Below are 16,422 nucleotides of genomic sequence, written 5' to 3'. Positions count from 1 at the left end.
GCTAGAAGGCAGTGGTGCAATCTCAGCTCACTGCAACCTCTGCCTTCTGGGTTCAAGCAATTCTCATGCCTCAGACTCCCAAGTAGCTGGGATTACAGGCATGAGACACCAAGCCTGGTCAGTTATTTTTTTTTAAGTTTTTGGCCAGGCACCGTGGCTCACGTCTGTAATCCCAGCACTTTGGGAGGACAAGGCAGGTGGATCACTTGAGGTCAAGAGTTTGAGATCAGTCTGGTCAACATGTTCAAACCTATTCTCTATTAAAGAGATCTCTATTAAAAATACAAAAATTAGCTGGGCATGGTGGCCGGCTCCCGTAATCCCAGCTACTCTGGTGGTTGAGGCAAGAGAATCGCTTGAACTCAGGATGCAGATGTTGCAGTGAGCCGAGATTGTGCTACTGCACTCCAGCCTGGGAGACAGAGCAAGACTCCATCTCAAACAAACAAACCAACGCTAATAGTTTATGTTGTATGTACTAGTAAAGCAATCAGGTATTTGGTAGAACAAGTGAGTTTCCCATTTTGCTGGGTTTTTTTGTTGTTTTGTTTTTTTGAGAAAGAGTCTCACTCTGTTGTCCAGGGTAGAAGGCAGTGGTGCAATCTCGGCTCACTACAACCTCCGCCTTCTGGGTTCAAGCAATGCTAATGACTCAGTCTCCCAAGTAGCTGGGATTACAGGCACACACACAACACCTGGCTAATTTTTGTATTTTTAGTAGAGACGGGGTTTCACCATGTTGGCCAGGCTGGTCTCGAACTCTCAGCCTTAAGTGATCTGTCCACCTCAGCCTCCCAAAGTGCTGGGATTACAGGTGTAAGCCATGGTGACTGACCCCTATTTGGTTTTGAGTCATAGACCCAAATTTACAGAGCATGGACTTTTATGCACAGTCGCACTGAGTTTTTAAAAAGAGTATGTTCCCTATCACTAAGAATTGCAAATCCTATTTCTTTTGGAGTACTCTGTAACTTAGATTCATTTCATGTTTTCAAAGTCTAAGCCATAAATGTGTTTGGCTGGTGAACATGTTTCATAGATCAACTCATTGGTTGCAGGTTTGGAAGGCTCGCCACATGAAGGAATTACTGCTGGATGAGAGATGCTAGAGCTTTGGACTGACCAGGGACTCTGGCCAGACCTAGCCTGGACCAGGGATTTAAGACCCAAGGGAACATAAGTGAACAGGCGCTGTTCAAGAGAGCCACTCACCCATCTTTTTCTGTGGATTTGTTCCTGCTGGGAACATACCAAACACGAAGGAAAGGGGAAACTAGCTTCATTTTAGATAAGGAACTGCACGACTTAAACATGATTTCTCCATACCATTCTCTTTGATCTTAGAGAGGGTGAGTAAGAGGGGAAAAAATGTGCTTGTAGAGAGGTGAATGAGAAAAGTGGTCATATCTTTGCCTCATAAATGCTGAAAAACTTGAATCACTGAATAGTTTTAACTGGCTTTTGCCTGTTGAGATAATAACAATCACCTTTAGGCAGCTCAGGGAAGAATATAGTTATGGGGAATTTTAAAACTCCAGTAAAGGTCAGTTCAAAGTAGATTCCAATTTGTCTTATAAATGTAATTCATTGCATCTTGCCAACTTGAAAAGTTAATCTTTCCAAAGATCTTAGAAATGGAGGGTAACTATGGACTAGAAAAAAAATGGAACTGCCTGGGATAGAATGATTTGGGATGGGTTGAAGCTCCCCAGGCACAAAACAATTAAGATTTCATTACATTCATCATCAGGTGCCTCTCCCCAAAGTAGCACTTAAAGCACTCCACAATTTAGTCCATGTTGCCTTTTCTAGCCTTGTATCCTACTAACCTTTCCTTATCCCGTGCAAACACCTGTGACTCCTTTCATATCATTTCTTACCTCTGGGCTTTTTTTTAAACTGCTCTATTACTGTTTGGAATGCCGTCTTTCCCTTCCTCTCTGCAATATCTGCCCATCAAACTTGCACTCTTTATTTAAGACATAGTTAAAACCTGACAGACTCCAAAATGTCTCACAAGGTGCTTGCAGAAAAGAATCTCACCATCCTTAATAGTTACATAATATTTTGTGTGTACCAATATCATACACTTATCACCATCTGTCTTGTATCACAGTTTATGTGTTTATCTTTCACATTTTCTTTCCAATGCATCTAGTGCAAGGGTCACACCTCGTTCATCTCTGAGCCTCCGTCTACGTGCTTTGCACATATTCTATAGTTCATAGGCTCAGTACGTTCCCATTTGGTTGTAGTACTTATTCATTACCCATGATAATAGCTCACTCTGATTCAGTCAAGCACTGTTTTAAAAGCTCTGCATATATTGACTCATTTAAAACATGCAATGCAGGTTACCATTATTATCCCCAGTTTACAGTTCAAGAAACAGATTACGTAAATATGCCCAAGGTTACACAGCTAATAAGGAGCAAAACTGGGTTTTGAATCCAGAAGATCTGCTTCCATAGATCATGCCCTTAACCACTAGGAGAAACCCAGTCGGCCCTCTGTATCTGTGGGAGGATTTGTTCTAGGACCCCAGCAGGTACCAAAAACTGTGGATGCTCAAGCCCCTTATACAAAATTGTGTAGTATAGTCCTGACGCACTCCATACTCTATCTGCAGGTTTCCATCTGGTTGGTTGAATCCTTTGCAGATACAGAGGGCTGACTGTATATACAGTCACCACCGATCTTATTGTATTCTTTTGAAGAAATCAGAGATTTGATGAGCCACACACTGGATGTAGAATTCTAGAGCTCTGGTATCAATAGTCCTGGATTAGGAGAATTTGGCTGAACATACATACATCCACCGACAATTGTAAGCTGTTGATATAGATATTTCTTATGTTTTTAGGCTGCCCAGCATCTTTGATCACTCTTGCTATTTTTAGGAAATCGCTGGCCTTAGGAATTCTGCTTCCCCAAGATACAAACCCAGAAAACTCAGTTCCCTGGGGTCCTTTGTAGCTAGAACATAAGCATATGAGATTTTATTTCAGAAAGGTTCTCACCCAGGAGATAGCTTTGGTGCTCGGCAGCAGTACGGGGCACTGTAAAGTCAGTCCTAGGCAGCAGGACCAATGGTGTGCCCCTCAGTGTGGGGAGGACAGAGGCGGCAGCAGCAGGTTCCTCATCAGCCAGTTCTGCACCACGGCCTTCAGTGTTATTCCTGGAAATGTAGCCTCAAACCAGTCCTCCCACTCTTCTGTTAGCTACCCAGTATCCTTTTTTTCTGTAACAGCTTTATTGAGAAGTAGTTTACATACCCTGAAATTCACCTGCTTTAACCCAATATCTTTTAAATAAACTTATGTTAATAAACTGCTTAAATATCCAGAGTCAGTTTCTCTTGCTTGTAACTAAAAATGCAAATTGAGTTGTTTATAATCATAAATGAAAGGGCATTTTCTTTGGAATGTTTTGTTGCTGCTTTCATTGTTATTGTTAAGTTATTTATCAGCCTCTCTTCATTTGTTCAACTGCATTTCTTTGGCTCACTTTTTCACATTCATGGTATACTTTATACTTTTTTTTTTTTTTTTTTTTTTTTTTTGAGACGGAATCTCGCTCTGTTGCACAGGCTGGAGTGCAGTGGCACAATATCCGCTCACTGCAACCTTGGCCTCCCAGGCTCAAGTGATTCTTGTGCCTCAGCCTCCTGAGTAGCTGGAACTACATGTGTGTGCCACCATACCTGGCTAATTTTTGTATTTTTAGTAGAGATAGGGTTTCACCAAGTTGGCCAGGCTGGTCTTGAACTCCTGACTTCAGGTGATCCATCTGCCTGGGCCTCCCAAAGTGCTGAGATTACAGGCATGAGTCAGTGCTCCTGGTCCATAATATGCTTTTCAACAGGAAGATCATAAAAATGGCTTAAGTCAACACTAAAGTGTACTTTCTTAACAACCTTCACCTATCTGAGCTACCTGATGCCTATAGCATTAACTCTTGTAGCCAGGAGGTGGCTACTCCATTATGCTTGAGGCGTTTTGTTCTGAGACTTTTTTATGTCAGTTATTTTTAATATTGTGTCACCCACATCTAATTTGAAAACTAGAAAAGTTTAAGTGATTTAATCAATCAAGTGGTTCCAAGGCATTCAGCTTAGTTCTCAAAGAAACACTTTTCTTTCTTTTCACTTATATTTTATTTGCTTATGTAATTTTGAAAATTAAATTGTGTAATTAGATAATGCAAATGGAAATGTCAAACTTAAATATTGCCAATTAGGAAATCTGTTCTTGGAGGCTACCTCTGCCTAATGTCACTGTGATATAATATGAAACACTGTGTAACTCATGAGAGAGGGAATACTGTCCTACATCAGTTTTGGAAGCCAGATTAGCTCAACAAATGTATTTTGCTTATCACCAGAGAAACTGAAGGCACCCAAAGAGTTCAGGCCTTTAACTGAAAACTGACAGTTACAGCAGAGGAATGAAGAGCCCCATCCCAAACAAGAGTTTGATATCTAAATGATAGCAAGATTAAGTTAAAAATGACAAGCTATTGGGGGTTTTTGTTCTTCTTTTTTAAATCTGAGGTCTTAGGGGTTTTAAACATTAAATCAGTCTGCTTACAAATCTTGCCTTAAAATGTGCTGGGATAAATTCAAGACACTGTAAGATACGAACAGTGTCTCAAATGGCATATTTTAGATAAACCTATCACTTATCTTTGCAGCATTCAGAATTCAACCTAAGTCCTCCCATACACAGCAGTGCCCTATAAACAAAGGTGCAGAGCCTAAGACAAATAGGGAGGATCACTGCCCCTTGGAAGTTCCTTCTAACAAGAAAGTAAATACAGTCAAACAATGGAGAAGGGCTGTGGTATTTTTCAGATATGGGCTAAATTCATCATGGTTCATTTCCAATGCGCTCTTACTCAGTATGAAATGTTACAGTTCACAAGAAGGTGTGAAGAGGAGTCTCAGTTTACTTAACTCGCAACTGTAGTTTCGGAAAAAAGATAAAGGTTAAAAGTTATTTTTCTCATTCTGAAGTTTATTTTTGGTTTTTAAGGACTCTGTGGTTTCTAACGACATTGGGGCAAGGCATGCTTTTTTTTAAATATTTTTAAATTTTTTGCCGTGAAGTTACAGGATAGCTTATAATTACAGTAACTAGCTGGTGGTTTTTAAGAAGACGTGGAAAAGGGTTGCCTTTGTCAGTAGGCTGTTGGAAATAGACTACTCAAAGTCTGATGTTTAACTTCTTGAAGTAAACATTTAAGGTCACAGCAGTCCCTCCTTCTAAGTTTTATGTATTACTTCAGTTGGAGAGGTACAGGCATTAAAACAGTAAACTACACATTTGATCAATGAATCAGTCTCCCATGTTTAAGGGTTCAAAGTAAATTAAACTTATAAAATAAAATCGGGCTCTTAGATTCTAAATTATAACTTCATAATAAGTTCATAAAAATGTTTATAACTTTTAGAATTTCAATATGAAACCATGATTTTTTGACATTAAAGTTTGTGGCAGAAAGTAAAACCTTTAAAAGGTTTATCAAGCATTTCAAATTTGTTTGTTAAATTTCTATCAAACAGTAGGAATCTAAACATTCTAATAGTTGCTACACTTCTGGAAATAATTACCTGAAAGGAGATTAACATTTCTCAACTAGTTAGTGGCCCAGACCTCTGCTATTGTTTGTTAGTGAAGGGGCTATTCATTCATAAAGCTGGACCTACCCAACCGAACAAAGAGACCGTTGGTGGCTGTTCAGGTGGCCTCCAAGCCAAGAAAAAGGAATTGCTTCATTTCCTCAAGACTGAACTTTTGATCAATGCTGTGCGCCCAGGCTAAGAACTTAGATGGAATTTTAAACAAGGCATTAATGGCATTTCGGAAGCCACCATCAAACATCCTCTAATTAAGGAAGCAACGTAACAAGGTAAATTGAACCAGACAGGAATTTATTAAGGAAATTCACCTCTATTACCACAAAACACATCTCCTGCCAAGGTCGATTAATAATAATCAATTATCGACTCTGGCACATCTCTGAATGTGATGTGGGTCTTACTTACCAGTGTCAAGTTTTAGTAACCAAAATGGGATTAAGTTTTCAAAATGCTGGGTAAACGCAGCGAAAAGACTGACAAGGCTTCTGCTTCAATGGGGTTTATGTTCTAATGGAGGAGGCAGACTGTAAACAACTTTTTCAAATACATTTTTACAAATGTGATTAGTGTTTTGAAGGAAACAAAAATTTGCTGAGACAGAAAATAACAGAAGGGAACTAAATAAATAGGGTGGTCAGAGAAGTTCTCTCTGGGTTGGGAACTTTTAATTGAGACCTGAAAGATGAAAAGGGGCCATTCGTGGGGACCCTGGCAGGAGGAACATTGTAGGCAGAGGCAGTGCAAGTGCAAAGGCCCTACAAGGCAAAGGTCTTGCCATGTTATGGAAGGACTGACAGTAGCCCTGTACAGCCATGGCGTCAGACCCTGGGAAGGGTGGCACGAAGTGAGGTTAGAGAGGCAGATGGGGACAGATCGTGTAGAGCAGCTTTTCTCAAACATGTTTGACCATGGCTCATAGTAGGAAATATATTTTATGTCTCACCCAGTACTCAAATAAAACAAAATGTTTACATAGAAAATCTTACCCTTACAATGTGTAATGCCTATGATATTTTCTATTCATTTTAAAATACTAATCAATATCCACTAAATTTATTTCTTCGCCAATGAATGGACTTTTGCAAAAGCATCGATAAGAGTCTGGGAAACTTTTGGAAGCCTTTTTAAATTTTTATTTTATTATTTATTTTTTTTTTATTTATTTATTTTTTTTTTTTTGAGACGGAGTCTCGCTCTGTCGCCCAGGCTGGAGTGCAGTGGCGCGATCTCGGCTCACTGCAAGCTCCGCCTCCCGGGTTCACGCCATTCTCCTGCCTCAGCCTCCCGTGTAGCTGGGACTACAGGCGCCCGCCACCGCGCCCGGCTAAATTTTTGTATTTTTAGTAGAGACGGGGTTTCACCGTGGTCTCGATCTCCTGACCTTGTGATCCGTCCGCCTCGGCCTCCCAAAGTGCTGGGATTACAGGCGTGAGCCACCGCGCCCGGCTATTTTTTATTTATTTATTTATTTATTTATATTGTTGAGACGGAGTCTCCTTCTTTCACTGAGGCTGGAGTGAAGTGGTGCGATCTCGGCTCAATGCAACCTCCGCCCCCTGGGTTCAAGCGATTCTACTGCCTCAGCCTTCCCAGTAGCTGGGATTACAGGCGCCCACCATCATGCCCAGCTAATTTTTAAATTTTTAATAGAGATGGGGTTTCGTCACATTGGCCACGCTGGTCTCGAACTCCTCACCTCAGGTGATCTACCTGCCTTGGCCTCCCAAAGTGTTAGGATTACAGGCGTGAGCCACTGTGCACAGCCAGAAATCTTTACGGGAGAGCTTGATTGATAAATGGAAACTTCATTTTAGTCACTATAGAAAGATTGGATTTAAGGATAACAAAATAAAAGTGGAAGGATCTGTTACGATATCATTGTCAAAGCTCAGGTGAAAGATAATAGCTCGAGTTATGTTGGTGGCAGTCGAAGTGGAGAGACGTTCAGATTCAGGATATATTTTAGAGGTAAAGCCAACAGGACACAGTGAGGAATTGACTGGATAGTGGTGAAGGAAAGGAAGGCATCAAGAGTTAGTCCCAGGCTACTGGCTTTAGTAGCTGAGAGTTTGATAGTGCTGTTTGTCAGGAGACTAGAGTTAGCACTGGATGTATGGTGAAAAATTTTAAATTCCATTTTAAACATGTTAAGTTTGAGATGACTCTGAGTCATCTGAGCAGTTAATTACACAAATGGAGTTCAGAGAAGAAAGCTGAGGGTCAATAGAATTAGGGTCTGAAACAAACAAATGGTATTTGAAGTTGTGGTAATGATGCGTTCTCCTAGAGAATGTGTGGATAAAGTTGAGAAAAGAAAGCACTCAGGAAGTACTTTCAAGGAGCTCTGATTTTAAGAGGTAGGATAGAGAGGATTAGGAGAGTTGGTAAAATATAGCGAGGAGAAGCTAGCTGCCTTTAGAATGGGAGCTGTGTCAGAGGTGTGGTGCCTGAGAACCACTGTAGTGGAATGTGAACCAAGGAGAGAAAAACTGCATTGAATATTAGTGAGAAGGGAACATTGCTCATCTGGCACTATAGAGGCCTTTGGTAACCTTGACAAAGGTGTTTCTGTGTTGTTGAAGGAACAAAAGCTAGATTGACCTTATACCCCAGAAATTTCACCCCTAAATTATAGCAAATAAGAAACTTGTGCACATGTGCACCAAGAGAACCGTACACAAAAAAATTCATAATTGCTTTGTTCACTGGAACAAGAAACTGGAAATGACCCAAATTTGTATCTTTAGGAGAATAGATTAAATAGATTATGATATATTTATAGTGTGGAATGAGTGCTTTAACTTGGGCAAGTATGTTGACAAAAAACACAACAAACAAAATAAAAAGTCACAGAGTATATCTGTAGTATGATTCCATTTATACAAAGTTCAAAAAATGAAAAATAGCACATTGTTTAAGCATACGTAATAAGTAAGGGAATGATAAGCAAAACTGAAAAAGGCTATTACCTGGGTATGGGAATACTCAAAGATTAAACTCTGTCTGTGTTACACATGCATTTTGGTGTATATAAAATATTTCATTAAAAATAGCTACTTAGCGCTGTCTCCTGAATAGGTCTAAATATATTGACCGACTCGGTAACAATAAGCATTGCTAGTATCCTACCCGTGGTCTCCAAATACCATTTTTTACCGAAAGAAACAAGAACTCTCTGCAAAGGGGCTGATTTTAAGAAAAAGGGATTGGGAATATACAAGACAAAGCTAGAAAATCTTGTCTTTGGGGAATGGCTAGAGCGGTATCAAAAGAACACAGAAGCCAACTTGAAGTAGTTCCCACTGGCAAAGATGGAAATGCTTGATTATCATTAAGGATATTTACCCCAATGGATTGAAAAACACATAAAATGTGCATATCCTGCTTTTTAAAATACAAACTATTACTGTTGGTTATTCAAACAGTAAGTGAAAGAAGTTTCTCTTTATAGTATTCCAGATAATAAATGAAGAAGAACTGAGAAAATATAACCATTTTTCAATTTGTAATAAAATAATGGATTTAATTCTCATCAACTGCTGCTAACATCACAAAAGAGAAACAGACATTGTGTGCCTCCTGATGGAAGAGCACAAACCAACTGTGATGTCTAGCCAAAAGAAACTGAACCTGAATCTGATCCGTCTTCTAGATCCAACTACCAGTTTATAGAAAATAGAGAGGATGGAGGAAATCTCACCTATACCACAGGGATGCATTCATTCTATGAAATCCATATTGTGGAAAATTCTAAAAGACAAAGAGCTCTGTTTTTTCAATAACCGCAATAAAAACACTACAAACTAGCAAAAGAAAAATCAGAGATGAGGGGAAAGCAATAGCTTCAAAGATACTTAAAAGATATCTCAACCACTCCCAATATGTAAACTTTATTTAGATTCTGATTTGTACTAACTACTAAAATTTTCTAATAAATATATGAGACAATTGGAAATTCGAATACTAACTGTGATATTATGATACTGATATTAAGAAATTATTAAATATTTTAATAGGTGATAGGTGTATTGTGGTTATGTTAAAGATAAATTTTACGTTTAAAATTAGTTTTATTTAAGGGTAAAACCTACTCATGAATAAATTACTTTGCTAAATTAGTGTAATTATTTAATTAGTTAAAATAGCAGATTAAAGGTACTTTTACAGCTGCTTCTTCCCAAATAAACTAGAATGAGAGAAAATACGTACATACATGTATGAACTTTAAAGTCATAAATCCACACATATAATATAAAAGATAAAGAGGGCCGAGCATGGTGGCTCGTGCCTGTAATCCCAGCACTTTGGGAGGCTGAGGCGGGCAGATCACTTGAGGTCAGGAGTTTGAGACCAGCCTGGCCAGCATGGTAAAGTCCTGTCTCTACTAAAAATACAAAAATTAGCCAGGCGTGGTGGTGAGCACCTGTAATCCCAGCTACTTGGGAGGCTGAGGCATGAGAATTGCTTGAACCTGGGAGGCAGAGGTTGCAGTGAGCCGAGATCTTGCCATTGCACTCCAGCCTGGACGACAGAGCGAGACTTGGTCTCAAAATAAATAAATAAATAAATAAATAAATAAATAAATAAGATAAAGGGAAAGAAACAACTACAGATTTTTGGACTTCAGAGTAGATCGAAAACAGTATTAAGTGAAAGTTTCCTTGGCCAATCCAACTTGGAGAGTGTTCATTTGTTATTGCTTTAATTTCCATTTCCCTAATTACAGTCATGTGTTAATTAACAACGGGGATACATTTTGAGAAACTCATTTTTAGGCAATTTTGTAGTTGTGTGAACATCACAGAATATACTTACACAAACATAGATGTCATAGCCTACTACACACCTAGGTTATATGGTATAGCCTTGTGCTCATAGGCTACAAACCTGTGTAGCATGCTGCTGTACTGAATACTGTGAGCAACTGTGACACAATGTTAAGTATTTATGTATCTAAACATATCTTAACACAGAAAAGGTACACTAAAAGTACAGTATAAAATATTAAAAACCGGTACACCTGTATAGGGCACTTACCATGAATACAGCTTGCAGGACTGGAAGTTGTTCTGTGTGAGTCAGGGAGTGAGTGGTGAGTGAATGTGAAGGCCTAGGACATTACTGTACAGCACTGTAGACTTTATCAACACTGGATACTTAGGCTACTCTAAGTTTATTTAAAATTTTTTTCTTTAATAATAAATTAACCTTGGCTTGCTGTAACTTTGTTACTTTTAAAATTTTTGACTCTTTACAATAACACTTAGCTTAAAACACAAACATGTTGTACATCTGTCCAAAAGTATTTTCTTTCCCTATGTCCTTATTCTATAAACTATCTTAATTGCTTTAAGCTTTTTTGGTGAAAAACTAAGGCACAAACTTACACATTAGCTGAGGCCTACACAGTCAGGATCCTCAGTATCTCTGCCTTCCACCTTCATATCTTGCCCCTGGAAGGTCTTTAGGAGTAACAACATGCATGGAGCTGTTATCTCCTATGATAACAATGCCTTCTTCTGGAATACCTAGGACCAGCCTGAGGCTGTTTTACAGTTAGCTTTTTATTTTAATAAGTAGAAGAAGTACACTGTAAAATAATGATCCAAAGCATCATAAGTATGTATGCCAATAATATGGTTATTTATTATCATTATCAAGTATTATGTACTGTACATCATTGCATGTACAGTAGGTGGGTTTCCACTAGCATCATTAGAGGACTGGCAGCACAGTAGGTGTGTTTCCACAAGCATCACCACACCCATGTGAGTAATGCATTGTGCTACGACATTTCCATGGCTATGTCAGGATAACTACAATGTCACTAGACAATGGGGATTTTTCAGCTCCATTATAATCTTGTGAGACCACTGTCATATATGTGGTCCATTGTTGACCAAAACATTGTTATGGAGCACATGACTATACTAGTGAGGCTGATCATCTTTCTTATTGACCATTTAATTTCATTTTCATGAGTTGGCTGCTCATGTATTCTGCCTAATTTTCTACTGGGTGGTTTGTTTTGAAATATTTTGGGTACTAATTTTTTATTAGTCACATATGTTGCATATATCTTCTCTGAGGTTGTCATTTGTATTTTAACTTGTTTATGCTATCTTTTGTCATATAGATGTTTTTAATTTTTTTTTTTTTTTCTGAGCCAGGGTCTGGCTCTGTTGCCTAGGCTGGAGTGCACATGATCTCGGTTCACTGCAACCTCTGCTTCCTGGGCTTAAGCCATTCTCCCACCTTAGCCTCCCTAGTAGCTGGGACTACAAGCACATGACACCACCCCTGGCTAATTTTTGTATTTTTTGTAGAGTTGGGGTTTTGCCATGTTTCCAGGCTGGTCTCCAACTCTTGAACTCAAGCAATCTGCCCATCTCAACCTCCCAAAGTGCTGAGATTATAGATGTGAGCCATTGCACTCTGCCTTTAATTTTTATATAGTCAAATTTATCAGTGTTTTTCTTTGTGATTTATGGTGTTTATGTCTTAAGAAAACCTGATCTTTTCAAGGTCATAAAGATTTCCTTCTATATTTTCTTCTAAATGTTTTAAGATTTTACCTTTTGGCTGGGCATGGTGGCTCACGCCTATAATCCCAGCACTTTGGGAGGCCGAGGCGGGCAGATCATGAGGTCAGGAGTTCGAGACCAGCCTGACCAACATGGTGAAACCCTGTCTCTACTAAAAATATAAAAATTAGCCAGGGGTGGTGGCATGCGCCTGTAATCCCAGCACTCACAAGGCTGAGGCAGGAGAATCACTGGAACCTGGGAGGCAGAGGTTACAGTGAGCCGAGATCACACCACTGCACTCCAGCCTGGACAACACAATAAGACTCCGTCTCAAAAAACAAAAGAAAAGGATTTTACCTTTCATACTGAAATCTTTAATCCCATCTGAAACTGATTTTTGTGTAAGATTTGCTGTAGAGATCTAGTAGTTTTTAAAAATATATTAATCGCCCAGTTGTCCCAAGATCATTTATTGAGTAGATATCATCTTCCCCCAATAATTTATACAGCTTTGTGTTACAAGCAATCCTTTTGTTGGATTGGGCAAGTAAAAGAAGACTTTGCCTTTTTAAGTGAAATCAAAACATATTATTAGAAGAGTAAGGAATTAGATTGAGGAGAGAAATTAATACAAAAAAATAGAATGAATAAGACATACTACTTGATTGTTCAACAGGGTGACCATAGTTAATAATAATTTAACCACATATTTGCAAATAACTGAAAGAGTGTAATTGGATTGTTTGTAACACAAAGGATAAATGTTTGAGGGGATGGAACCCCTGTTCTCCATGATGTGATTATTTCACACTGCATGCCTGTATCGAAACATCTCATGTACCCCACAAATATATACACCTACTATGTGCCCATAAGTTAAAAATATTTTTTTTTCTGACAAAGTTTCACTCTGTTACCCAGGCTGGAATGCTGTGGCACAGTCTCAGCTCACTGCAACGTCAGCCTCCTGGGTTCAAGTGATTCTCCTGCCTCAGCCTCCAGAGTAGCTGGGATTACAGGCACCTGCCACCACGTCTGGCTAATTTTTTGTATTTTTAGTAGAGACAGGGTTTCTCCATGTTGTCCAGCTTGGTCTCGAACTTCTGACCTCGTGATCCGCCCACCTTGGCCTCCTAAAGTGCTGGGATTACAGGTGAAAAAAATTTTTTTGAAAGATTGACGAGAGAATAAAAAGGCCACAAAATGCTATGCTTTAATCTATAATGGCTCATTGTCGCTTTCAGTCTTTTTTTTTTTTTTTTTTTTTTTTTTTTTTTGAGACAGAGCCTCACTGGGTCACCCAGGCTGGAGTGCAGTGATGCGATCTCGTTTCACTACAACCTCTGCCTACCGGGTTCAAGCTATTCTCATGCCTCAGACTCCTTAGTAGCTGGAATTACAGGCACACACCACCATACCCGGCTAATTTTTGTATTTTTAGTAGAGACGGGATTTCGTCATGTTGGCCCCAGGCTAGTCTCAAACTCCCGACCTCAAGTGATCTGTCTGCTTTGGCTTCCCAAAGTGCTGGGATTACAGGCATGAGCCACTGCGCCCGGCTCATTTTCTGTTTCCTTTTTACAGAGAATAATTTGTTCTAGAACAAACTGAACATTTTTTTGTGCTGCAACTGAAAACTAACAGAGAATTTATATTAGACAAAACAAGAACTTGTCCTTTTGTAGCTAATGTGTTGCTACATAGACTTAAGTTTCATCCAAGTACTGATCAGATATTGGTTAAGCTTTTGCAGAAAGTGAACATATTGTGAGTAAATTATCCAGATAAGTTGCCTACTTTTTATCTAAAACGCCTAAGTACAACTTGATATAGTGACGCATATGCCAAACTATGGTTAGGAAAACCAGAAATGTTCTGTGTTGAAAGATTTCTAAGTTGATAGAACCTATGACATCTATTAGTGGTTCTTTTAATAATTGTTTCACAAACAGCTCAGATCTGATAGCTACTTGAAACAATAAATCACTTTTTTAAGCATAATTTTTTATATTATAGAGGCGGTTTTATGACAAAGCAGTATATTATGAGCCAATAGCCATAGTATAGAGAATTTAGAAAACTGAGGTTAACACACCTCATACAATCTTAAGGTGCTAACACACAATTTTTGCTATTATTTTAGTGAACATTTTCAGTATATTTTTCACCTGAATACATTTTTATTAATAACTTTTTATTGCATTATACATAGACAGGTAAAAAGGCATTATTTTCTATTTGATTTTTCACCTCTAATAGCTTGCTTGTTATACATTCTTTTACTATTCTTCTAGCAGTTGCACTCCAGATTCCAATATACATTGTTGACTTTCCTAAAAAAATAAAGGCATAAAATACACATAACAAAATTTGCCAGTTTAGATCATTCTTAAATGAACAGTTCAGTAACATCAAGTACATTCACATTATTGTACAACCATCATCACTATCTACCTTCGGAATTTTTCATCTTCTCAATCTGAAACTCTGTACCAGTTAAACCATAATTCTCTATCCCCAGTCCCTTATCCCCTTACAGCCACTATTGTTTGTTCTGTCTGCATGAATTTGACTACTCCAGTTGCCTCATATTAAGTGGAAGCACACAGCATATACTCTTTTGTGGCTGGCTTATTTCTTTTTTTTTTTTTTTTTTTGAGACGGAGTCTCGCTCTGCCGCCCAGGCTGGAGTGCAGTGGCCGGATCTCAGCTCACTGCAAGCTCCGCCTCCTGGGTTTAGGCCATTCTCCTGCCTCAGCCTCCCGAGCAGCTGGGACTACAGGCGCCCGCCACGTCGCCCGGCTAGTTTTTTGTATTTTTTAGTAGAGACGGGGTTTCACCGTGTTAGCCAGGATGGTCTCGATCTCCTGACCTCGTGATCCGCCCGTCTCGGCCTCCCAAAGTGCTAGGATTACAGGCTTGAGCCACCGCACCCGGCCGGCTTATTTCATTTAACACAATGTCTTCAAGTTTTATCCATGTTGTGGCATGTGTCAGAATATCCTTTCTTGTGGCTGAATAATATTCCATTGTATATATAGACATTTTGCTGAACCATTTATCTGTTAATGAAAATTTAGGTGGCTTCCACCTTTTGGCTCATGTGAATAATGCTGCTATGAACATGGGTGTATAATTAACTTTTTGAGATGTCTGTTTTTAATTCTTGGGGGTATACACCCAGAAGTGGAATTATTGAATCATATGGTAATTCTATGTTTGATTTTTTTAGGAGCCTCCATACTGTTTTCCATAGTGGCTGCACCATTTTATATTTCCAATTTAAATTCACGGACACAGAACAAAGAATGGTGATTGATAAAGAATAGCGGGGAGTGGGGATGGAGAGTTATAGTTTAACTGGCACAGAGTTTCGAATTTAAAAGATGAAAAATTCCAGAAACAGGTGGTGGTGATGGTTGCACAATAATGTAAAGGTACTCGATGTCACTGAGTTGTTCATTTAAAAATGGTTCAGGCTGGGTGCGGTGGCTCACACCTGTAATCCCAGCACTTTGGGAGGCAGAGGCAAGTGAATTTCTTGAGGAGACCAGACTGGCCAACATGGTGAAACCCCATCTCTACTAAAATACAAAAACTAACTGGGCGTGCTGGCAGGCACCTGTAATCCCAACTACTAGGGAGGCTGAAGCAGGGAAATTGCTTTGAACCCAGGAGGTGGATGTTCCAGTGAGCCGAGATAGCACCACTGCACTCCAGCCTGGGCAACAGAGCAAGATTCCATCTCAAAAAAAAAAAAAAAAAAAAAGGTTCAAACAGTAAATTTTATGTTATGTATATTTTACATAGGATTTCAATTTCTCCACATCTTCACCAACAGTTGTTATTTTCTGGTTTTTGTCTTTGTTTTAATAATAGTCTTTCTAATGGATGTAAAGGGGTAGCTCATTGTGATTTTGATTTGAATTTCTCCAATGATTAGTGATGATGAGTCACTATTGACCTTTTTAAGTCTAATTCCAATTATCACTTTTACTTCTTCCTAAACAGTGAAAGGACCTTAGAACACTTGGTCTCCATTTTCCCTCTTACTGCCCTATGTGCTGCTATCATCATGTAATTTAATTTAGATACATTTTTATTTTTGATTTTATTTTTTGAGACAGAGTCTTGCTCCGTCACCCAGGCTGGAGTGCAGTGGCGTGATCTCGGCTCACTGCAACCTCTGCCACCCGGGTTCAGCAATTCTCCTGTCTCAGCCTCCCGAGTAGCTGGGATTACAGGTGCATGCCA

Source organism: Macaca thibetana, chromosome 1 (genome assembly GCF_024542745.1).
Source record: "Macaca thibetana thibetana isolate TM-01 chromosome 1, ASM2454274v1, whole genome shotgun sequence".
NCBI lineage: Eukaryota > Metazoa > Chordata > Mammalia > Primates > Cercopithecidae > Macaca > Macaca thibetana.
Note: the sequence above shows the minus strand (reverse complement) of the source record.